The 26267-nt window shown below is 42.7% G+C and overlaps 1 protein-coding gene across 1 annotated transcript in view; it reads left to right on the top strand.

The window, feature by feature from the left end:
* Positions 1 to 1496: 1496 nt before the first annotated feature.
* The window catches only part of LOC134302925 (integrin beta-1-like), a 50371-nt gene continuing 25600 nt past the window's right edge, over positions 1497 to 26267 (top strand). The window contains exon 1 of the mRNA XM_062988184.1: positions 1497 to 1788. The gene's annotated coding sequence lies outside the window, so the exon portion shown is untranslated. The remainder of the gene's footprint in view (positions 1789 to 26267) is intronic.

The raw sequence follows: 26267 nt of genomic DNA, 5'->3' as shown, positions 1-26267 counted from the left end.
TTCTGAAACCATAAATCTAACGATTAAAACCCTAGGATACGGTGAGAACATGACAAACTCCTTATCCACCCACATGAGTGACTTGTGGACGGACTCACAAGACGAGGAAGACCTAGAATAAGCTGGATTGAAAACATCACAATGTGGTGACAGACTGCACTGGAGAAAGTTGACCCACGGTGTGGCCAACCATCGCAAAGAGATGACTGTGTATTGTGTAATGACGTGATGTGACTGCATTCAAGTTCCACTTGATTACTGGGCTGTATTCTAAATGTCTCGTTGCTGTTTTTGTAAGTGCACTATGTTTGTACTTTTGCTGCAAATAGTGCGTTTCACAGCAGCTTGAGGTAACAAGTAGTCAAGTCAGATTTATTTGTATAGCGCTTTTTACAGTGGACATTGTGTCAAAGCAACTTTACACAATACACAGACATCCCAAGTCTCCCAGAAATTCCGGGAGTCTCCCGCATATACATAGCGGCTCCCTGATGCCCGCAAGTCAGATCAAATCTCCCGGAATCTAGAATGAGCGGCCAAGAGCGACACATCCGTATTAAATCCGTTATCTGATACACAATCTAGCGCACTGTGTAGGGAACATAAATCAATTGTCTAATAACTAAACTATGTGGGAAACATAATTAATTATGTAATACACTATCTAGTGCACTATGTAAGGAACACAAATCATCATCTAGTTTCTTTCTAGTGCACTATGTAGTGAACATGAATGCGTTATCTAATACACTATCTAGTGCACTATGTAGGGAACATAAATCCGTGATCTGAAATACAATCTAGTGCACTGTGTAGGGAACATAAACCAATTGTCTAATTCACTATCTAGTGCACTACGTATGGAACATAAATTCATATCTAAAATACAATTTAGTGCACTATGTAGGGAACCTAAATCCGTTAACTAATAACGCTACCTAAAGCATTATGTAAGAAACATAAGTCTTATTATCTAGTACACTATCTAGTGCACTAAGTAAGGAACATAATTTTTTTTCTAATATACAATCTAGTGCACTATGTAGGAAACATAAATCTATTATCTTTCACACTATCTAGTGCACTATGTAGTACACATCAATGTGTTTGTGATGCGAACAGTTAGCTTAGTAGCTCAGTTAGCAGCTCCTAAAAGTTCTGTTATCACCCATATACTGGTGTGTGCGAGAGGTTTTTTTTAGCTTTTCTTTCTTTCTTTTTTTTTTTGGGCTTGGGGGGTCCGTAGGTACCTCCCTGAAATGAGTTTTTGCACCTTGGGATGTCTGCAATACAAGACCGACAGACGGAAAAACCTTGCTGAGCAAGCCGAGGCCGACTGAGGCAGGAAAAAGCTCCCTTAACAAGTAGGCTAATATAGCACACTAGTGTATTAAGTGGACAGTTGTATTAGGACGCGCCTGGTTCCCTGTGTGGGCGGAGCTAAGAACCGAGAGGATGGAACTAATGATCCACGTCCTCTAGCCGGGACACAGGCTGTTCATTCACGGCGCAGTTGGATTAGCTGGGCTCGCCGTTTCTCCATTTTTCTTCCCTTTTTGTTTGTTTAATTAAGTCTTTTTATAAACGTCAAGCTGTAATTTGAAGTGGAATGTTAGTTTGTGGTAGTTTTAAAGCGTTTTATGACAACAGTTTCAAGGAACGGGAAACCGTGTGAAGCTCGAGCGCTGAATGAGACTCTGAGGTGATATCAATCCGGGATATTTTAACCCACAAATGTGGCTTTGAAAACGCGGCCAGGTGCTGAGTTGTGTCTGAACACGGTGTGAGGTAAGTTACATTCAATAATTCAATAAATAACGTGTTAAAACACTTGTTACTTGTTACACAGAGCGAGCAGTTTGAGAAACGTTATCCGGTGCTGCAGGCATTTTATAGCTTTTCTATTGTTGGCTGTGGGGTCGAGATAACTTGGGTGCGGTGTTCACTGGACCTCAGAAATAGAAGCACAACTGTTGTCGAGCGTGACGCTCACAAGTGTTAAAACGTTGTTAAATCTTTTGCTCGTTTTATAAAGTGGTATTTATTTGTTGAGGGGTTGATTCAACTGTAGTTTAATAGTTGTTGGTGGTGTTTGAGTGTTGAACAATGCTTTATTTGGTAGTAACTCGCTCTCCAACGTAAATACAACTCGGTCCAAAGGTAACACGCCCCGCTCAGTTATTCATACCCGCGGGCCTCAGGTTTTGTTTGGAAACGTTGGAAGCACCGCTATTACATTTACAAACACATTATTAATCAGGAATATTTGCCATTTTTTAGTTTAATTTACTTTAACTGAAAAATTTCACGGTGGCCCTGAGAGGGTCTCAGTGTAGCTGCATAATATCGCGATACTTGCAGACTGTTTAATAGTAAGTACAATATATCGCGAGATTTAGATTTCACGTTTTGCTAATGATGTACCTAAAGAATAGAAGTTAATTTTTTTATTAATTATAAACTAAACTAATTATTTATTACAATTACACACATTTCATTGTGCATTGTAGTTTGTTTAATTTAAAAAGAACAATTAAAGACAACCAGTGTCCACTTGCTGAACACTGTTACTAGTAACAGTAAGCCATACAGTAAGTCTCACAACTAGGGGTGTAACGATACACTCTACCCATGGTTCACGATACGACTTTTATTCTTTCTCTTTAAAAAATACAATATAATCTTTTATTTACCTAAATAATGAATGCCATTTTATTTCTGTGGTAGGTACAAACTATGCAAAACAAAACTTAAATGAAAATTTAAAACAAATCCCAAATTATATATATATATATATATATATATATATATATATATAAATATATATATATAAATGAATAATACAAATAAAGTAGAGGTGTCCTCACAAATAAATTTGGCTGGAAAATCTTGTACAACTGTGTGGTGACGTCAACCAGGCGAGGTACATAGCGCCAGTGCCCTCTGCTGTTCAATGTTGCACATGAATTACTGATTCAAATCGTGGCACATGTGCACTGATTTTTAACTGCCTTGTGGTGCATCGTTACATCCCTACCACTTCTGCATACCACACTTCCATTTACATGTACGACTGACCCCTTTAGCAGACCATTTTTAAATAGCTAATAACAAGCAATACAATACAACATAAACAAGACACAGGCCCGTTGTATGTCCATAAAGTCACGTATTCTCATGTTACAAACATAATGTGGGCGGTACGGTGGCTAAGTGGGTAGCACCGTCGCCTCACAGCAAGAAGGTCCTGGGTTCGATCCCTAGGTGGGGCGGTCCGGGTCCTTTCTGTGTGGAGTTTGCACGTTCTCCCCGTGTCCGTGTGGGTTTCCTCCGGGTGCTCTGGTTTTCTCCCACAGTCCAAAGACATGCAAGTGAGGTGAACTGAAGACACTAAATTGTCCATGACTGTGTTCGATATAACCTTGTGAACTGATGAACTTTGTGTAATGACATTTCCTGTCATGAATGTAACCAAAGTGTAAAACACGATGTTAAAATCCTAATAAATAAACAAACAAACATAACGTGATACAAGGCTGCGGTTCTTTATTTTCCTGGTTAGAAATTGAAATGGTGAAAGACAGTTAGGTTATGACTTTTATAGAAGGCAGTTGTATCCTAGTGGTTAAGGAATTGGACTAGTAATTGAAAGGTCACTGGTTTAAGCCCCACCACTGCCAGAATGCCACTGTTGGACCCTTGAGCCAAAGCCCTTAACCCTCAATTGCTAAGACAGTATATTGTCACAGTACGCTTTGGATAAAAGCATCTGCTAAAGCACTTACAACTGTGACAAAATATATTGCAAGCAATTGAGCATTAATGGCTTGGCCAGGAGCCCAACAGTGGTAACTTTGTGACGGTGGCACTCAAACCAGCAATCTTCCAGTGAACTGTTCTGTAGTGTGTCGGGAATCGATGCAAATAATACAACAAGATATATTTTGAGCATTGCTGCTCCAGTGGTACACCAGTGCTTCCCAAACTTTTTCTGTAGTGCCCTCCTTTTTCATGCCCCCCCCCCCCCCCCCACACACAGACTCACACATACACACTTTTGCTGCCACTTAGTTTAACTTCTTATTGACGTGATGAATCACATTTACAGTGGAATTATTACAGCTAATACTCATTATGTATCTTAAATTACTGTGTAACTCTCACAAACTTCTCACTTCCATCTTATGCTAGCAGGGCCCCCCATTTCGGGAACCAATGTGCTACGCTGTGCTTTGGTGTGCCCTTGTATTCCCTACACTTTTATTCGGAGGGCATAGTGTAAACGTCGGTGCGTCATGTTGACGGCAATCTTTGACCGTTCTGTTTTCTAAACGTACTAAGAAACCAATAAACCGCAGCCATGTATCACATTATGTTTGTAATATGGGAATAAACAAGATTTTATGGACATACAGCAGATTCGTGTTGTATTGCTTGTTATTAGCTAAGTAAAATTAACAAGCTACATTTGTTATCTGGCGGCTCGTGCAGCCTTCAACCAACTATCATTGGTAGTTCTCAGCAAGGAATAATGAAACATTAGACATAATCCTAACGCAATTCCTCTCGTACCGTTTGCTGCTCTCAGATAATGCACCAGCTGCCTTAACACACAAGATACACAATGACCACTGGGTACATTTTATTGTCAACTTCCTGTGTAGTGATGAACCGTTACTCGCCACTCCCTACTCAGTTTAAAGTTCCCTTCACATCCTGGTACTCAAAATGTTTGTATTCCCTGTGTAGTCGACTTCGCTAGATAGCACCTCTTTACTGTCATGCTTGTACTATTATGCATCAGATTCTACTTGCACTAGTATGAGGTTTATTTTTAAAAACCGTGTCCTATTTTCCATATCTGGAATCCCAAACTGCATGCCTGTTTTGTGTCGTAACTACTGACTCATTCTTCCCTTCCCCCTTAGTTTAGGGTATTCTCTTTCAGCCCTGACTAATTCTATTAGCTCATCAAACAGCACCGCGTTCTTCAACTCAACCCTATTTGACCATATACGTACAAGTGAAGTTAGATGTGGTAACATATTTAATTTGTTTTACTATTTTATTTACGCATTTTCTCTCTTTTTCTTTTAATTCAGAGCAGCCAATTTTAGAGTCTTTCATTGCTGGGGACTCCGATCGCATCCGAGGAGGGTATATTTGCCCACCGACCCCCTCTTATTTACCCGTACTTTGGTGGATTTGCGCATGGGACCAGTCTCACACACGGAGAGTTGCACATTGATCTCCACATTCCTTCATCTCTGTACAGGCGCCTGGGGCTACTGACCAGGGTCCTTACACAGTGTTGAAAACCTCACTCACTTTTTAAAGCTGGTCTTTTCCCACCCAGCAGACTAGTGGCCAGTTTGTCTGCTGCAGGCCTGCTAGGCGGCGCCCATCCGACTTGGAGAGTTCCGAATCCCAGCACTGGTGTGCTAGCAGGATATCCCGCTGCTCCACCTGGGTGCCCCATGTTGTCTTTTTAAGCTTTTAAACACTGAGCACTTGGTCTACTTGAGGCACCTGGGTTGTATGTTCTAGGCTTATCGTTTGCACTTGTGGTGTGGTACAGTGAGCACATTGAAAAAGGTATTGATCACATCTTATCTCCAAACGTGGTTTTGCCCACTGTTGTGGCTGCTTGATTGAAAGCAAGACAGACGTATGTTGTCCAAACAGGTCACACATATAAATGGCGACGCCCTATATATACATGAATTAAGAGCTTTTTTAAATTATTTTTTCCAGTACAGGAAACAGTCAACTGTAGTCTGTGGGTAATGCGTGCACTCTGTACAGCAAAGGTTTAAGTCAGGAAATGTTCTTGTAGGGTGAGCAGAACACACGTATCATGTGGACTGATGGTTTTACACAGACGAATTACGCTTCGTCTTTCATGCTCAGGCTTCTGTCGCTGTTGTAGTTTATTGCGACTGTGGACTGCACAGTGTGTTTATCACTGCTGGAGATACGAGGCTCGTCCCACAGAGACAAATTGTTGTTGTGTAGCTGAACAAACATGGCCGGGAATTCAACTCAGGGGGACAAAAGATTCCCTTTTACAGATGTATCATGTTTCACTGTTCCTTGATCGACTACTAGAGTCTGGGATGCTCATGATGAGTGAGGATAGTGTGCTTAATTCACGACAGACAGACAGACAGACAGATAGATATAGTGCAATGCCTATACAACTAATGCCTTTATTCTAATCCTTATACAGATAGATTGTATACATTCTTTTGTATAGAATAGACTGATAGACATATAGATGGATGGAGTAGATAGACAGACAGACAGATAGATAGATAGATAGAAAAAAGTTTAATAATCCTGAGGGTAATTGTTGTGTTACAACATCAGGAACATAAAGTAAGTTCACTTTTTTAAGCGCACTTTATAATAAATATCATGTGGTTTGGGACACAGCTCCCCAACTGGCTGGCTGAAGCATCCTCTTCTCTGGTCTGTGTGCAGCCTGCTCTGTTCGATTTACTGCACGCACCCATTAAAAACATTCCCCATATTATTAGCCTTTGCTTGGTCAGGTCAGGCACTGTTTTAAACATTTGATTTTATTTATGTTTTACCAACATTCAGGGTCGTGGTGGGTTCAGTTTTTCCTGAAACTCTGTGATCAATGCAGTAACACACACAGACAGAACGGCAAAACGTTGTTGCGCCTCAGTCTTCTCCAGGCGTAGCCAGTTGTGTTTGTATGTAGATGGCCGATAGCACAGCCGGTGGTCGGGAGCTTGGGACCCCAACTGTATTAGGCATTCTTTGTCATTGAAGTGTCCGTGGTGGGGCTTGAACCAGCGACTTTCTGATTACCAGTCCAGTACCTTAACCACTAGGCCTCACTGGTTCAAGCCCTACTACTGCCAGGTTGCTGCTGTTGGGCCCTTGAGCAAGGCCCTTAACCATCGATTGCTCAGACTACTGTAACTAATGTAAGTAGCTTTGGATGGAAAGCGACTTACATTGAAAATGAACATGTAAATCATAACCATTGGCAAGCCCCCCAAAACATTGGTGTAGTGTAATGTGCACTGTATAACGATTTTAAACCTGTGTAGTCGGCCACACCAGAGTAACACCTGATAAAAGGAGAAACCCCTGGACCAGTAAAATCGATAAAACACATCGATCGAATGCCCCAAATACACAAAGCAAAGACAACAAGCACACATGCCTAAAACCACAAACCACACTAGAACAGTTTTAACCTACCTCGCATCCATAAAAAAAAAATCTGACCAAAATATAAAGACAAGATAAAATAGACAGAAACATGATACCAATTTTGCCATTAAATGACATGTGTTAAACATGGGGTTAAAACCTGTGTAGTGTGTAGTTTCCTGTGACTTAGACCTAAGATGCTCAGGGTGTTTGTGTAGTTGCTGGGAAATGCACTGACTAACAGCAACACTCTGTCTCATACCTTTAATACAGCAGCATTAATTACAGTCAGACGCCCTCATCTACTCTGTAATTCTTTTCTGGCTTGACGTCTCAGCTGTATGGTTTCTCGGTTCCATGAATCATTTATCACCCGTTATTTACAGGTCCAGCTGAGTAAGCACTGTATTTTAATTATTAGAATCTGCGAGCTATCCGTACGAGATCATCGAAGTTCCACCACAGAGTTTTGCTATTGCAGTGGTTAAAAAGCCTTGTTCCACCATGTCTGCAGCATTTTTACTTTGTCAAGGTATATGTGCCACTTTTAGTAGAAGTAGAAGAAAACCCAGTTCTCTTACATTACTCTTGTAGGACGGACACGGGTAGGATGCCCAACATGCCCAACCACTTTATAATTTATACCAACTTTACATTACTGGCATTGAGCAAACTTACAGTACTGTGACTATACTGTCTAAGCAATTGAAGGTTAAGGGTCTTGTTTAAGGGCTCAACAGTGGCAGCTTGGCAGTGATGAGGCTTGAACTGGCAACCTTTCAATTACTACTCCAGTACCTTAATCACTAGACTACAACTGCCTTTTACAGTGTATATCAAAGGACATCGTCATATGTTATTATGCTGGTATTTGATTGTATACTGTGAATTCTGTGTTTTATTACTGTTGATGTATGTAACTAGCTACTGAGGTCGTAATTTCCTTTGAGATTAGTAAAGTATCTGTCTAATCTATCTATCTTATCTATCTAATCTACCTATCTATCTTATCTATCTATCTACCTACCTACCTATCTTCCTACCTATCTATCTATCTAATCTTTCTATATCTATCTATCTACCTATCTATCTACCTATCTATCTACCTATCTATCTACCTATCTATCTTATCTATCTATCTTATCTATCTACCTACCTATCTATCTATCTATCTTATCTATCTATCTAATCTTTCTATATCTATCTACCTATCTATCTACCTATCTATCTAATCTTTCTATATCTATCTATCTATCTATCTATCTATCTATCTATCTATCTATCTATCTATCTATCTATCTATCTATCTATCTATCTATCTATCTATCTATCTATCTATCTATCTATGATTGCCAAGCAGTGTTAAAGTACACAAACCTTGCACTACAAGTGTTATATAGAGGTGTGCATTAGGGTTGGGCGGTATTGCCGATTTTCATACCATGTTCAGAAAATACCGCGGTATACGGTATTACCGCGGGGGGGGGGAGAGGTGGGTTGGACAAACTTTACAGTGTAATCACAGTATTCAAATGTTTTATTTAAAAAAAATTAAACAATCAGAACGTCAAACATTGCTTATCCTATCTGATCTATAATAAATATTTCACGCGTAAGTGTAAATGCGTCTCTTTATATATTTTTTTTATTTCTTCGCAGTTCTTATCGGCTGTAATCCACCCATTCAGCTTGGCATCACTAGAAGGAATCAGTCAGTCATAATAAGAGCTGTTTATTGTCGAAATTTAAATCCGAAAACACTTTTAATATCGCAGAGAGCGAGACACACACACACACAGAGAGAGAGAGAGAGCGAGAGCCGTAACCAAGCTACAGAGAGAACATACAGAAAACGAGCACAAATAACTAAGAAATAAATTTGTTTAATTATGTTAAATCTGATTATTTCATGGTGCGTATGTTTTAAAGCAGAAATAAACACAGGCACATCTCTGCACAAGAGAGGATTGTTCTTAAACTTAATGCGATGCAACCACAGCATGTCTCTTCTCTGTAGTTTTTTCTCTTCTTTTAAAATAAATATTTTTTTCTCATTTAAGTGTTGTTTGAATTAGGCCTACATTTTTGGCAAGGTAGCAAAATGTTCATGATTGTTCATCATTGATATTAATATCGGGGCGGTCTTATAGTTTACCCAGTAGCGCTTCCCGAGGAACGAAGAGTCATATTTTTAAACGGCTCTTTAAAAGGAACCAAGCCAAAAGATCCGGCTCCCTTCAAGGAATAATAATTCCCATCACTACAACCAATCAGCGAGCTCCAACTGCCTACCCCTCCCTTTCTGTGGATGCGCGAATGTCTTAAAGTCTCAGTTTTCAAGGTAAACCTGAAGCAGAAATTTGGCGCTTCACATTTTTTAAAATACCGTCAACATTTTTAAATACCGCGGTATACCGTAATACCGTCATACCGCCCAACCCTAGTGTGCATCCCTGACCACATCCGAATTTCGTTGCACTAATTCGGTCTCAGAAGATGTGTTTGAACCCTTGAGGAACTTATAAGAGGTTTTAACACTACTGCACCTACATCCTGTTTTCAAGCGGATGTGTGAAAGTCGTCTCTCATCTCATAAAGGTCGAACTTTACATATAGTGCCATCAATGACAACAAAATAACTTCACAGTGCTCTTTATTATTTATTAGTCAAAAACAGGCTGCGCGTGGTTAAACCTGCACTTGCAACTAGGGACGGTTAACACAGAAATGGATTAAATATGAATAATATCCGAAACATGATAGACAGACAGACAGACTTGAAAGTGGCAAAACAACTATGTTTGAGTTGTTGATTCGGTTTAACGACCCCGTCGTTGTGTGGTGTTAAAAAGTCTGCATTAGGTGGCACATGAAGCAGAGTGATGCTGCTTCAGCCGACAAGCTGAAGTCCTGGGTGTCAAATCACACACTATTTATTATACACTGTACTCAAAATAGTATCCCCATCAGTAGCTGACACACTAGCCCACTATACAGGGTGGGCCATTTATATGGATACACCTAAATAAAATGGGAATGGTTGGTGATATTAACTTCCTGTTTGTGGCACATTAGTATATGGGAGGGGGGAAACTTTTCAAGATGGGTGGTGACCATGGCGGCCATTTTGAAGTCGGCCATTTTGGATCCAACTTTAGTTTTTTCAATGGGAAGAGGGTCATGTGACACATCAAACTTATCGAGAATTTCACAAGAGTTAAAAAGTTGGTTTTAACGTAACTTTATTCTTTCATGAGTTATTTACAAGTTTCCGACCACTTATAAAATGTGTTCAAAGTGCTGCCCATTGTGTTGGATTGTCAATGCAACCCTCTTCTCCCACTCTTCACACACTGAAAGCAACACTGCAGAAGAAATGCTAGCACAGGCTTCCAGTATCCGTAGTTTCAGGTGCTGCACATCTCGTATCTTCACAGCATAGACAATTGCCTTCAGATGACCCCAAAGATAAAAGTCTAAGGGGGTCAGATCGGGAGACCTTGGGGGCCATTCAACTGGCCCACGACGACCAATCCACTTTCCAGGAAACTGTTCATCTAGGAATGCTCAGACCTGACACCCATAATGTGGTGGTGCACCATCTTGCTGGAAAAACTCAGGGAACGTGCCAGCTTCAGTGCATAAAGAGGGAAACACATCATCATGTAGCAATTTCAAATATCCAGTGGCCTTAAGGTTTCCATTGATGAAGAATGGCCCCACTATCTTTGTACCCCATATACCACACCATACCATCAATTTTTGTGTTCCAACAGTCTTGGAGGGATCTATCCAATGTGGGTTAGTGTCAGACCAATAGCGGTGGTTTTGTTTGTTAACTTCACCATTCACATAAAAGTTTGCCTCATCACTGAACAAAATGTTCTGTGTAAACTGAGGGTCCTGTTCCAATTTTTGTTTTGCCCATTCTGCAAATTCAGTGCGCCGATCTGGGTCATCCTCGTTGAGATGCTGCAGCAGCTGGAGTTTGTAAGGGTGCCATTTGTGAGTAGCTAATATCCGCCGAAGGGATGTTCGACTGATGCCACTCTCCAGTGACATGCGGCGAGTGCTACGCTGTGGGCTCTTGCTGAATGAAGCTAGGACAGCCACTGATGTTTCTTCATTAGTTTTCATGCGTCCACATTTTGGCAAATCCAACACTGAACCAGTTTCACGAAACTTGGCAAGCAGTATGCTAACTGTAGCATGGGAGATGGGTGGTCTCGTAGGGTGTCTTGCATTGAAATCTGCTGCAATGACCCGGGTACTGCGTTCACCAGACATCAACACAATTTTTATCCGCTCCTCACGTGTTAACCTCTGCGACATGTCAATGGCTGTAAACAAAGAGAAGCTTGTAAATAACTCATGAAAGAATAAAGTTACGTTAAAACCAAGCACACCATTGTTTTTCTTGTGAAATTCTCAATAAGTTTGATGTCACATGACCCTCTTCCCATTGAAAAAACTAAAGTTGGATCCAAAATGGCCAACTTCAAAATGGCCGCCATGGTCACCACCCATCTTGAAAAGTTTCCCCCCTCCCATATACTAATGTGCCACAAACAGGAAGTTAATATCACCAACCATTCCCATTTTATTTAGCTGTATCCATATAAATGGCCCACCCTGTATAAGTAGATCATGTGGTATTCGGGACACATGGACTCATTTGCTTATGTGCAGCCTGATGTGCGCTACATACAGACAGGCATCAATTTTTTTTGCTCTTGCTTGAATCGCTGATCACTCGTCACCCTGCATTTACGCCCTGTGCGTCATCACCCATAGGCCTAACAAAAAGTACAGCGTACTTTACTGGGTGGTATCTACAGAGCGTATAGAAAAAAGGTATTTGATCACAAATCAGATGTGTTTGTTCTTTGCGCTCGCTGCCATCGATTTGGGGAAGTTTTATACCGTGACTTAAGTTTCTCTTCCATCTCTAGTAGGAACAATTATCTGGGGACCATAACGGAGAGTACAGTTTTACAGCGGCAACAATAATGCACTTATCGTAATGGTGATTGCACATTGCTTCTAATTTGCTCAAAGTTAACTTTTTTGCGATGGGGCGGCACATTGGCTAAGTGGGTAGCACTGTCGCCTCACAGCAAGAAGGTCCTGGGTTCGATCCCCAGATGTGGCGGCCCGGGTCCTTTCTGTGTGGAGTTTGCATGTTCTCCCCGTCTGCGTGGGTTTCCTCCGGGTGCTCCGGTTTCCTCCCACATTCCAAAGACATGCAAGTGAGGTGAATTGGAGATACAAAATTGTCCAAGACTGTTCGAACTACCGTTCCTGTCATGAATGTAACCAAAGTGTAAAACATGACGTTAAAATCCTAATAAACAAACAAACATGCAGGCTCCGCCCACTTAGAGCCACAATGTTCACGCTGCCTCCTGTTGCCAGGTGTTTCGACTCGTTAAGTGAAACGGCTATAATTTTGTGCTATAATAAGATATATAAATCTACCGAGATGTGCTACCAATAGTTTATAATAAGATACGCATCTATCAAGATGTGCTGCCCGTAGTCTAGTTTTAATAAGAATAAATCGATAAAACGTACAAATATTTACCATATCTACAAATCTGTGCCACGGTAATTCTGACAGCTCTGATTAAAAATGAACGGCAGTCGGTCGCTTTGTTACGTGTGCACCTTCACAGTTGATATTGTCCCTTGGTCTTTATTTCTAGTCAGATTAAAGCGCACCCATGTATAAATGTATTTAACAAATAAATTACATAGTTAAAGGTAGACGAATCCGCCGTGGGTCATGTGAACGATGCGTGTTCCAAGCAGTTTACAGCTAAGGTCATGGTTGCTGGATGAGAGGAAGAGCTTGAAAGCCTCACACAGTCTTTAAACCCAGTATATGGGAGCATACCGACAAAATCGTTACAGTATGTAGGCTCTGTAGCATGAGCGAGCCGTATGACCATGGAAATACGTCGAGCATGGTTACACATTTAAAGCAGCATCAGCGTTGTGAGTCGGGAGCCGAGACACAAACACTTGACTGAACAATAATGGGTATTAAGTATTAAATTGATATTAACCCCGCTGTGGTACCATGGTCACCTTTGACATATTCCTAACAATGTGACACATTCACACGTTTTTGTGTCTTTGTTTATTTTTTTGTTTATTTCCCTTTGGGGTCAAATGGACCCATAGTACCTTCTATGTAATAGAGGTATTTTTCTTCTATTTTGAGCTTCTGTGACATGCGCAGTGTAACACCATGGGGAAATGACAGGGTTTGTCGCTCGAAGCTCTACCGTTTTTAGGTTACTTAAGTGACATCGACAGGAACACCAAATTCATCTGTAACTAGTGCAATAAGGTTGCATAAAAGCCAGCAGTAAAAGTTCGGCCTACAGTGATGTAAAATAATCAGAAACTCACACGAAGTGTTGCACAATATCATTTGGATTTTGTAATACTGCTTCTATTTAGGCTATTTGAAAGTTCCTAAGACACATACGCCTCTGTTTGTCGATAGTTAATCTGTCTTCCGCTGCTGGGGATCCCCGATTGCATTCCTTTCTTTTTCACCCATGCATTCTGCACAAGCGGGGTCCTTGCGATAGTCCGGTCATCCCGCCCTAGCAGACACGGTGGCCAATTAGTGTTCGCTGCAGGCACTGCCTATTATGCCCTCTAGATGATTCCCAGCCGACCGGCGGCCATGCCAAGTTTCGAACCGAGACCTACATTGTTAACCTGAACCCTAATGAGTGATTGGCACTTTTGGCTAAGCTCTGCATCCAGCACAAATACCAGATACGCCTTACCTGCCGGCTAAAAACCGTGGTGCTATGCGCCACCAGTTCCAATTTAAAATCTGGTGAAGTTTTAGTGTTTCAACATGCCAGTACCCTTTCTTTACAGAGGTTGCCAAATACTCCAGCTTGTTAAACCTGTCAAGACTAGTGTCCTGGTATCAAGTTAGATTTTCACCATCCTTTGGCGTCTGGAATGCTGTTTAAAAACATCTACTGTTGTTGAAATTGGGGACAGGAAGAACTGACCAGCAATACGAACTGCTCAGTAGGAACATACCCCCTGCATTGTGTTCTGACAGTGTGACTCACTTTCTGTCGTCGCCTTATGACACATTAACAATGGACAGGACGGGAGGGGCCCAGCAGAGTCCGGTGTAGTCGATGGGTCACACTTAGTCCATCACACATCTGTTGACTGACTGCTATAGATATCAAAATCAATAAAGGAGATACACCAATCAACCATAACATCAAAACCACCTCCTTGTTTCTACACTCACTGTTCATTTTATCAGCTCACTTACCATATAGAAGCACTTTGTAGTTCTACAATTACTGACTGTAGTCCATCTGTTTCTCTACATAACTTTTTTAACCTGCTTTCACCCTGTTCTATAATGGTCAGGACCCCCACAGGACCACTACAGGGCAGGTATTATTTAGGTGGTGGATCATTCTATGAGTGGATCAGACACAGCAGCGCTGCTGAAGTTTTTAATTACCGTGTCCACTCACTGTCCACTCTATTAGACACTCCTACCTAGCTGGTCCACCTTGTAGATGTAAAGTCAGAGACAGTCGCGCATCTATTGCTGCTGTTTGAGTTGGTCATCTTCTAGACCTTCATCAGTGGTCACAGGGCGCTGTTGGCTGGATATATTTTTGGTTGGTGGACTATTCTTAATCCAGCTGTGACAGTGAGGTGTATAAAAACTCCATCATACCAGCACAACACACACTAACACACCACCACATTGTCACTGCAGTGCTGAGAATGATCCACCACCTAAATAATACCTGCTCTGTAGTGGTCCTGGGAGAGTCCTGACCATTAAAGAACAGCATGAAGGGAGGCTAAAAAGTATGTAGCGAAACAGATGGACTACAGTCAGTAACTGTAGAACTACAAAGTGCTCCTATATGGTAAGTGGAGCTGATAACATGGACAGTGTGTGTAGAAACAAGGTGGTTTTATGTTATGGTTGATTGGTGTACAGTATATTAAGACTACAAGACTGACTTGATTATAACGCCAGGGCACTAGCTTTATTTAGGGTGCAGTCTGCACACCAAGGTGTGACCCCAGTGCGGAGGATTAGGGTATCCAGTCTTCTGCTTGCTTGACTCATGTCAGGAATTCCAGACAGACCACGGTATGAATGAGTGTTTCCAGACCTGGAAACAAATGTACCCTGTGTACCCACTGCTTTGCTCATCTGAGAAATGAGCTGGAACACGGCGTCTGACTTATTACCATGTCTATAATTTAAAAAAAGCTAGTTCATGTGTCATAAGGGCAGCGGTAGCTCAGTGGTTATGGTGCCTTTTGTTGGTTAGAGTTTGAATCAAGAAGGTCCTGGGTTCAATCCCCAGGCGGGGCGGTCCGGTCCCAGTCCTCTGGGAGCTCCGGTTTCCTCCCACTGTCCAAACATGTCATGACGTGCAGTCAGGTTAATTGGAGACACTGAACTGCCCTATAGGTGAATGGGTGTGTGTATGTGTGTCTGCCCTGCGATGGACTGGCGCCCCATCCAGGGTGTTACTGTGTGCCTTGCGCCCATTGAAAAGCTGGGATAGGCTCCTGCAGAGACCCTAAATTCCAGCCCCACCAAGCAGCCACTGTTGGACCCATGCGCAAAGCTCCAGTGCCATTGTATAATTGTCGAATGGCCCACCCTGTTCTCTGACCCCTGTCTTCCAAAGAATTTCTTAGTACTGTCCATGTCAGTAATCAGAAGGTTGCTGGTTCAAGGCCCTTAACCATCAATTGCTCAAAATGCATTCAGTTATAATTGTAACTTTATTGTTATAATAAACTGACCATGCCTCCCATTGTTCCACCAGTACTAACATGTGCCAATGAGAGAGCCCCACCTCCACCAGATGAGGGCAGGTAGATGAGCTGAGGCTCGTCTGGTTCCAGTTGGACAGTGACGTGATGCCACCTTGGTCATCTCTTTGACGGCGACACTGCTCTCTTCGGAAGTCGCTTTGGATAATAGCGTCTGCTAAATGCTGCAAATATAAATATAGATATAATATGTGCATACTCGACAATAACAGGGCTCAAGCCATCTTCACGAGTATTTTTTCCAAGCTAGTATCATTGTCGGAGTATTTACAAAGTCCCTAACATCTGTATCCTGGAAAGAGAATACATGTGCACGAGGATGTGTATTTTTTTATCTCTAGGTGAGGCTTTTCCTGTGCCATCTCTGTCGACCCCCCAGGTCCTGCTCTTCCTGATCGCCTATCGTCACATATGTGTGTGCGCGCCATCAGAAGTACCGCAGCAGACTTTAATTAAGGAAATGGCTTAGGCGTTTCAAGGGGACGCTTAATTGCATGGGGGGAGGGAGTGGGACCGCCACTTTAGAAGATAGAGATCAGCAGTTTTGTCTGCGTTTTCCCATGGCGGAATTTCTCTTAAAGGAACAAGCATGGAACAGCTCAGTCCTTCCAGTGGATCCACCCGCAGCGAATGCAGTCCGTGTTTAGTCATTGTAATGCAGCGATGATTTCATTACCCCTCCTTCTCTACAGGAAACTGATCTAGTTGCAAATAAGTGCTGCATTTTTGTTATTGATTGAACGCCTTGATTGGTCATACACTTATCAGCCATAACATTAAAACCATTTTATCAGCTCCACTTACCATATAAAAGCAGTTTGTAGGTCTACAATTACTGACTGTAGTCCATCTGTTTCTCTACATGCTTTGTTAGCCCCCTTTCGTGCTGTTCTTCAATGGTCAGGACTCTTCCAGGACCCAGGGCTCTAGACTAACGTTTTGCACTGGTTGCACTGGTGCACCTAACTTTTTTTCTTAGGTGCACCAGCACAAAAGTTAGGTGCACCCAAATTTTCGACCGCATCGCATTTAACACCGCAGTTTTACAGGTTCACTTTTCTTTTTTCTTTTTTTTATCACTGTCCATACAGGCAATATTGACTTGGAAATAACTAACAATCTGGTCAACATGGCCTCGTCTGATGATCTGTTTGCTGCTGCCTGACAATGAAGGGCAGAGGGGAGAGGGGACACTTGGGCAGTGCATTTATCGCGGCATGTAATGTGTTTTATAGATGCATTGTGCTTTTTCAGCCTTTCAATTCGAAATGTATTAGAACCAGTCACAAATATACTATTGCCGGCCACTGTCTTCTTTACAGTTAATTATAGTATTACAGACTAATTATAGCACACTTATAAAAATAATAGAGTAAATGTGTATGTATGTGTGTATATCTATTTATATGTGTGTGTATATTTAAAATTATATGTACAGTGTATCACAAAAGTGAGTACACCCCTCACATTTCTGCAAATATTTCATTATATCTTTTCATGGGACAACACTATAGACATGAAACTTGGATATAACTTAGAGTAGTCAGTGTACAGCTTGTATAGCAGTGTAGATTTACTCTCTTCTGAAAATAACTCAACACACAGCCATTAATGTCTAAATAGCTGGCAACATAAGTGAGTACACCCCACAGTGAACATGTCCAAATTGTGCCCAAATGTGTCGTTGTCCCTCCCTGGTGTCATGTGTCAAGGTCCCAGGTGTAAATGGGGAGCAGGGCTGTTAAATTTGGTGTTTTGGGTACAATTCTCTCATACTGGCCACTGGATATTCAACATGGCACCTCATGGCAAAGAACTCTCTGAGGATGTGAGAAATAGAATTGTTGCTCTCCACAAAGATGGCCTGGGCTATAAGAAGATTGCTAACACCCTGAAACTGAGCTACAGCATGGTGGCCAAGGTCATACAGCGGTTTTCCAGGACAGGTTCCACTCGGAACAGGCTTCGCCAGGGTCGACCAAAGAAGTTGAGTCCATGTGTTCGGCGTCATATCCAGAGGTTGGCTTTAAAAAATAGACACATGAGTGCTGCCAGCATTGCTGCAGAGGTTGAAGACGTGGGAGGTCAGCCTGTCAGTGCTCAGACCATACGCCGCACACTGCATCAACTCGGTCTGCATGGTCGTCATCCCAGAAGGAAGCTGACGCACAAGAAAGCCCGCAAACAGTTCGCTGAAGACAAGCAGTCCAAGAACATGGATTACTGGAATGCCCTGTGGTCTGACGAGGCCAAGATAAACTTGTTTGGCTCAGATGGTGTCCAGCATGTGTGGCGGCGCCCTGGTGAGAAGTACCAAGACAACTGTATCTTGCCTACAGTCAAGCATGGTGGTGGTAGCATCATGGTCTTGGGCTGCATGAGTGTTGCTGGCACTGGGGAGCTGCAGTTCATTGAGGGAAACATGAATTACAACATGTACTGTGACATTCTGAAACAGAGCATGATCCCCTCCCTTCGAAAACTGGGCCTCATGGCAGTTTTCCAACAGGATAACGACCCCAAACACAACCTCCAAGATGACAACTGCCTTGCTGAGGAAGCTGAAGGTAAAGGTGATGGACTAAACCCAATTGAGCACCTGTGGCGCATCCTCAAGTGGAAGGTGGAGGAGTTCAAGGTGTCTAACATCCACCAGCTCCGTGATGTCATCATGGAGGAGTGGAAGAGGATTCCAGTAGCAACCTGTGCAGCTCTGGTGAATTCCATGCCCAGGAGGGTTAAGGCAGTGCTGGATAATAATGGTGGTCACACAAAATATTGACACTTTGGGCACAATTTGGACATGTTCACTGTGGGGTGTATTCACTTATGTTGCCAGCCATTTAGACATTAATGGCTGTGTGTTGAGTTATTTTCAGAAGACAGTAAATCTACACTGCTATACAAGCTGTACACTGACTACTCTAAGTTATATCCAAGTTTCATGTCTATAGTGTTGTCCCATGAAAAGATATAATGAAATATTTGCAGAAATGTGAGGGGTGTACTCACTTTTGTGATACACTGTATATGTTTGTGTGTGTGTTAGTGTAATCTTAAATGCAGTGCATTATATTATCGGCTTTACTGAATCTTTTACACAGATTCCCAAAATCGCTTGCGGTGCACTCACTGCGTATTTTGACTACATGTATTGTAATATATTTTGGTATTTTAGTTATTTTTATATTTTACTTAACGAAAATATTGTCGTGTTTTTACTTTCACTATCGTCGCACTTTACCGCTAGCATTAGCCCCTTGCTACTGTAGAGGGTCGGCTCACCTAGCCGCTGTCCGGTGGGGATGCTGCGGGTATTTTGCTGTGCGGTGGTGGAGGTGTGGGAATAAAGGCACACGACAGGGTCGAGTCACTTTAACTGTTTAGTCAGGACTTAAGTGAGCGTTACGACACTTTACACCGCCGAGCTCCAGAACCCGAACTTCCATCCTGGTGACATCCGGCGAGTCTCATATACAAAACTAAACTTACTGCAGAACATCCGCACGTGTATAAACCTGGTGCTGCATTCTGATTGGCTGAGCTGAATGTCGCTCACATATCACCGCTACAATATTGTCCCGCCCTTCACTATCTCTGATTGGTTTAGACCATGTTATTGGCCTAATGTGTATCTGTTGTTATTTTTTTCTCCCTCGGACGCCTGGTCGCACCGGTGCGACCTGAGATTTTTTTTAGTCACACCATTGAGAAATTAGGTCGCATGTGCGACCAAATTGGTCGCACTCTAGAGCCCTGCCAGGACCACTACAGAGCAGGTATTATTTAGGTGGTGGATCATTCTCAGCACTGCAGTGACAATGACAGGGTGGTGGTGTGTTAGTGTGTGTTCTGCTAGTATGAGTGGATAACACACAGCAATGCTGCTGGAGTTTTTAAATACTGTGTCTCTCACTGTCGACTCTATTAGACACTCCTACCTAGTTGGTTTTAAATACCTCACTGTCACTACTGGACTGAGGATAGTCCACCAACCAAAAAGCGTCCTGTGACCACTGATGAAGGTCTAGAAGATGACCAACTCAAACAGCAGCAATTTAATGAGCGATCGTCTCGGACTTTACATCTACAAGGTGGATTAGAGTGGACAGTGAGTGGACACGGTATTTAAAAACTCCAGCAGCGCTGCTGTCTGATCCACTCATACCAGCACAACACACACTAACACACCACCACCATGTCAGTGTCACTGCAGTGCTGAGAATGATCCACCACCTAAATAATACCTGCTCTGTGGTGGTCCTGTGGGGGTCCTGACCATTGAAGAACAGTGTGAAATGGGGCTAACAAAGCATGCAGAGAAACAGATGGACTACAGTCAGTAATTGTAGAACTACAAAGTGCTTCTATATGGACAGTAAGTGTAGAAACAAGGCAGTGCTTTTAATGTTATGGCTGATTAGTGTATGTATTCTCCAGGCCATCCAGGGAGGATGGAGGTTCCTGCTGAGTCTGGTTCCTCTCAAGGCTGCTTCCTGTAATTTTAAGCTGTCGCCCTTGTCGAACCTGGATCCTGTAACGTTGCTTTGAGACAATGTCTATTGTCAAAAGCGCTGTACAAATAAATTTGACTTTACTTGATGTATGTACATCTACACGTGTTCGGTACAATTAAATTCTATGTCCGAATATACCAGCTTGTTGATTGACACCCCTGGAGCTGTGAGGTTCAAGGACATTGCCTGGCAGGGCCAGGATTCAATCCAGCAATGAATTTATGATATTACAAGCCAAAGCTCTACCAATTGAACTCCCAGTATTGGAGACTATTGGACTACAGGATTTAAGAAAGATCCCCTGAAGAGGACCTTACATATTGTGTTTAGCTCACATTCAGTACCAGGATGAACTATTAAATAGATTATACCCGTAAAAGTGCGCATTAAAACACACACCCGAGGCTGTTTTTTTATTCTCGTGACTCATACACACCCAACTCGTCTCAGGCCTGCCTTTAAACAGCATACCAAGTTGTCTCGGGGACACAAACATGCCGTGATACGTTAATAATGATAGTATCTGTCTCAAAAAACACCCCCTAACCATAAAAAAGTCTGCAATGAGACAAAACAAAGATGTTAACATACGATACAAACACTCACTCACTTTCATAACCGATTATTCAGTCAGAAGGGGGGGGGGGGGGGCGGGGGTGCTGGAGCGCAAGGCACACAGTAACACCCTGGACTGGGCACCACAGTCCATCGCAGGGCAGACACACATACACACACCCATTCACCTATAGGGCAATTCAGTGTCTCCAATGAACCTGACTGCATGTTTTTGGACTACGGGAGGAAACCGGAGCTACCGGAGGAGAACATGCACAGGGAGAACATGCAAACTCCACACAGAAAGGCTTTATTGTCATTTCAGCTCTATACAAGTACATATTGAAACTAACAATTGTATTGTTTTGCACAGAACAAACAGTGCAAAACAATACGATATACACAGTGCAGAGAAAAATACTGTACAATAGTCTAGTCAGTAGACATTGGGGCAGCAAGAAGGTCCTGGGTTCGATCGCCGGGCGGGGCGGTCCGAGTCCTTTCTGTGCGGAGTTTGCATGTTCTCCCCGTGTCTGCTTGGGTTTCCTCCCACAGTCCAAAAACATGCAGTCAGGTCAATTGGAGACACCGAATGGCCCTATAGGCGTGCGTGTCTGCGTGTGTCTGCCTGCCTGCCTGCCTGCCTGCCTGCCCTGCGATGGTCTGGCGCCCCGTCCAGGGTGTTACTGTGTGCCTTGCGCCCATTAAAAAGCTGGGATAGGCTAATTGTCGTGAGTGTTATTGAGCGATTCAATACAATTCACCTCACTCGCATGTCTTTGGTCTGTGGGAGGAAACCGGAGCACCCGGAGGAAACCCACGCAGACACGGGGAGAACATGCAAACTCCACACAGAAAGAGCCCGGACCTCCCCGTCTGGGGATTGAACCCAGGACCTTCTTGCTGTGAAGCGACAGTGCTACCCACTTAGCCAACGTGCTGCCCAGATATTATTATTATTATGTGTGTGTGTGTGGGTGTGAGTGAGTTTTGTGTGTGTCAGTATAGAATAGAATGCCTTTGTCATATATACATATACAGAAAGGGTTAAGGACCTTGCTCAAGGACCCAACAGTGTCTTCATGGCAGAGCTGGGATTCAGTCAATAGCTCAAAGCCCTACAAATGTCCCTACGAGTGTTTGTATGTTCTTGGCTAAACGCATCCCTAATTCACACCTGTGACCCCCTCGAAGCTCAACGAAATATAGTCTTGCTGCCGCAGTCGTGCTAGGACTTGTTTGATGTTTGGAAATTAAAGCTCGGCCAAATTATAGCCGGGAAATACAAATATTGGGTGGGGGGGATTTCACAATCATAATATAAGCGATTTCGCTACCAGCAACGAGGATGTGAAACAACTGCTAGCCGTAACATGTTTTGTGGTTTGTGTGTGTGGTTTTTTTTAATTTTTTTTTATCATGGTGTGGTTGGGTGCTGATATGTGCTGCCTGTAACGCCTGGTTTTGTTGAAAGGAAGTTTTTTTTTTTAGGGGGTTGAAATGTAGGTTCATTTGTACAGGAAGTAGCTGTGCACACAGGAAAGGACTGTTTTTTTTGTACCACTGCTAAAGCACTTGCAGGAAGCGTTGAAGAAAAAGAAGTGCTAATGTGGTGCTGGTTATTTTGATTATATAAAAAGGATTAGGGATGTAACGATACACTCTACCCACAATGCGATGTGATTCACGATACTGGGTTCACGATATGATTTTTTCCAGAGTTTTTTTTTATTTTTAAACAATATTACGTTGAAAACAAATTCCTTTTATTGTTTCACTTAAAAAATAAAATAAAATACTGTATTTGTGCTTATCTTTTATTTATCTAAATTATTAATGCCCTTTTATTTTTGAGGTAGGTACAAACTATGTCAAACAATGCTGCACATGTCCCTTTTTGTGTAAAAAAAAAACTGAAATGAAATAAATCCCACATTAAATAAATAAATAAATAAATAAATAATACAAATAAAGAAAGTACATTTGGGCCCGCTCAGGTGGCGCAGCGGTAAAGTACGCTAGCGCACCAGAGTTGGGGTTTCGAATACATCGTATCGAATCTCAGCTCTGCCTTTCCGACCGGGCTGGGCGGCAGCATGAACAACGATTGGCTGTTGTTTGGGGTTAGAGGGTAAAAAGTCGCATCATAGGTCCTCATAACTGGTGCGACTGTGGCCCCTGCTGGCCAACTGATGGCGCCCGCACAGTGCTGAGGAATAATGCTGATGGGGGTGTGGCCTGCCATACACAGTGCCCGTCAGTGTATGAACTCGACTCGTGCAGGTGAAAAATGCAGACTGTACTGACTGCGTACCGGAGGGGGCAGATGTCAGTTGGGGGGCGTCCTCAGTCAGCGGTGAAGGGTTGAATCAGTATAGAGGACACGCAATCAGGGTAACTGGACACGACTATATTAGGGGAGAAAAATGGGGGGGACGTGGGGGGAAATAGTAAATTTGGCTGGAAAATTCAGAACCTGGCAACCCTGTAGTGACATCGACCAGGCGAGGTGAATAGCGCCAGCACCCTCTGCTGTTTAAAGTAAATATCGATTCATTATACATGTAAACCGATTTGAATTGTTACACATGTGCATCGATTTTTAACCGTCTTGTGGTGCATCGTTACATCCCCAAAAAGACTTGCTTCCACAAGCTTGATCCCAATCAGTCACACTCCTGTTATCATGTTGGACAGTCAATTTCTCATGTGTCCACTTAATTTTGGCCATTAAGTGTATCTAAATTGTGTTCTGACCTCTAACCTCTGTACACCATGTAGTACCTACGCATTTACAGCATTTTTTGACAGTTAACTGTGTACCGTTGCAAGTATGTTTGTTGAGCATGCACAGACGGGGGTGTGAAAGCGGGTGTAGGAGTCAAAAGTCCTGGGACAGCAGACTTGAAACTTCCTGACCAAATATGGGAAAGCCCGAGTCTCTCTCCCTCTTGCTCACATTTTATCATCCTCTCTCTCCTAACCCCAACACCCCCCACCCACTCAATTTTCCTGTGTCTGGGTTGAATGGAATGTGTGTCTGTCAGTAGTTGTGTTGCCTCCAAAAATGTGTTTTTTTTCCGGATAGGATGCACATTTACACCAGTATTTCATGAACGCGAATAGTTTGCCACACAATACATATGATGTATTATGACATATTTCTGTTCATTCCTGTGCTTAATTTTGGAATGAGCTTCATCCAGATCAGGATCTCTGAGTCTGGGTACAGGGCAACAGTCCATCCCAAGAGATTACCCTGCCCCGCCTACTCACATATACCAGGAGATAGAGAAGCCAGTACACCCTCAGGCATGATGGTCAGAAGAAACGCATGGACCAGTCAGACCGAATGCTCTACATAATGGGTCTGTCTGAAAACCGTAGCCTAGTGGTTAGGGTACTGGACTAGTAATCAGAAGGTCACTGGTTCAAGCCCCACCACTGCCAGGTTGCCACTGTTGGGGCCCTTGAGCAAGGCCCTCAACTCACAATTGCTATAGGCAGTTGTAGCCTACTGGTTAAGGTACCGGACTAGTAATCAAAAGGTCACTGCTTCAAGACCCACCACTGGTTGGGCCCTTGAGCAAGGCCTTTAACCTTCAATTGCTTGGACAATATATACTGTTGCTTTGGATTAAAGCGTCCGCTAAATGCCGAAAAATGTAAAACCAAGTGAGCTGCCATGCTGCCTACTGCTTATCTAGGCAGCCGCCTAAGTAGAGAGGATTCTAATAAGACATCTAACTTATAAGGCAGATTATTTAGACGCACTACTTAGGCAGCGGCAATGTCACGGCAGTTTTCACTCACTAAGCTAACACAGTTAGTCTCCGGCCATTCAAACCACCCGCTAGGATGCCAGCTAACATCTCCCTCCGTGTACCGATTGGGATTGCCTTCATTGCTAAGGAAGCATTGGATTCTCCCTCATTATTCAGTCTGATTACCATTTAGAATTAAGGCACCTCATTAGGCAGCAATTTAAGTTATATGAGAATTTAGACATGCCTTCTTCTCATGGAAAGAGCTCACTAGGTTTTCAGACAGACCACCTATTCAGCTGTTGTGAAATCTCCCTCATTTGGTGCGACTGGTCTGACTGGCCTACCATACAGAAGCACTTTGTAGTTCTACAATTACTGACTGTAGTCCATCTGTTTCTGTAGTCCATTCTGTTTTCACTCTGTTTTTCAATGGCCAGGACCCCCACAGGACCACTACAGAGCAGGTATTATTTAGATGGATCATTCTCAGCACTGCAGTGACAATGACATGGTGGTGGTGTGTTAGTGTGTGTTGTTCTGGTATGAGTGGATCAGACACCGCAGCACTGCTGGAGTTTTTAAATACCGTGTCCACTCTATTAGACACTCCTACCTAGTTGGTCCACCTTGTAGATGTAAAGTCAGACACGATCGCTCTTCTATTGCTGCTGTTTGAGTCGGTCATCTTTGAGATCTTCATCAGTGGTCACAGGACGCTGCCCACGGGGCGCTGTTAGATGGATATTTTTGTTTTGTGGACTATTTTCAGTTCAGCAGTGACAGTGAGGTGTGTAAAAACTCCCTCATACCAGCACAACACACACTTAACACACCACCACCATGTCAGTGTCACTGCAGTGCTGAGAATGATCCACCACCCAAGTAATACCTGCTCTGTGGTGGTCCTGTGGGGATCCTGACAAGGCAATGTCAGATTAATGTAAGATACAAAATTAAACCTGAACCGATGAATCATGTGTAACCTGTAAATCAAGATCTTAAAGTTCTAATAACTATATTCATAAGTAAGTACCATGCTCAGTGCAAAATTGAGGTCCAAATGTGAACTAAAAATACGTCAGTAGCATCAGGGCTTTGAAGCACTTCCCATAGAGACCAAACAAACACTAACAAACTCAGAAGCCGGGCTAACACGAACAGGCTGCGTTTGATTGTCGAAGTTCCTCTGTGTTCATTTCTGTCTCTCTGTTTACTCATGGAACATTCTGAAGTCATCTTCCAATTTTAAAATAGGTTTTTTATAACTGAGGACTAAACATTTCTGGTGCTTGACACTCAGATTAGTTCCAAATGAGTCTACATGGATTTATGTAGGATTGTTAATGTTGGTAGGAGTGTAAAAGCTGGT

This window comes from Trichomycterus rosablanca, chromosome 25 (genome assembly GCF_030014385.1).
Source record: "Trichomycterus rosablanca isolate fTriRos1 chromosome 25, fTriRos1.hap1, whole genome shotgun sequence".
Lineage (NCBI taxonomy): Eukaryota > Metazoa > Chordata > Actinopteri > Siluriformes > Trichomycteridae > Trichomycterus > Trichomycterus rosablanca.
Note: the sequence above shows the minus strand (reverse complement) of the source record. Positions and strands in the feature narration are given on the sequence as shown.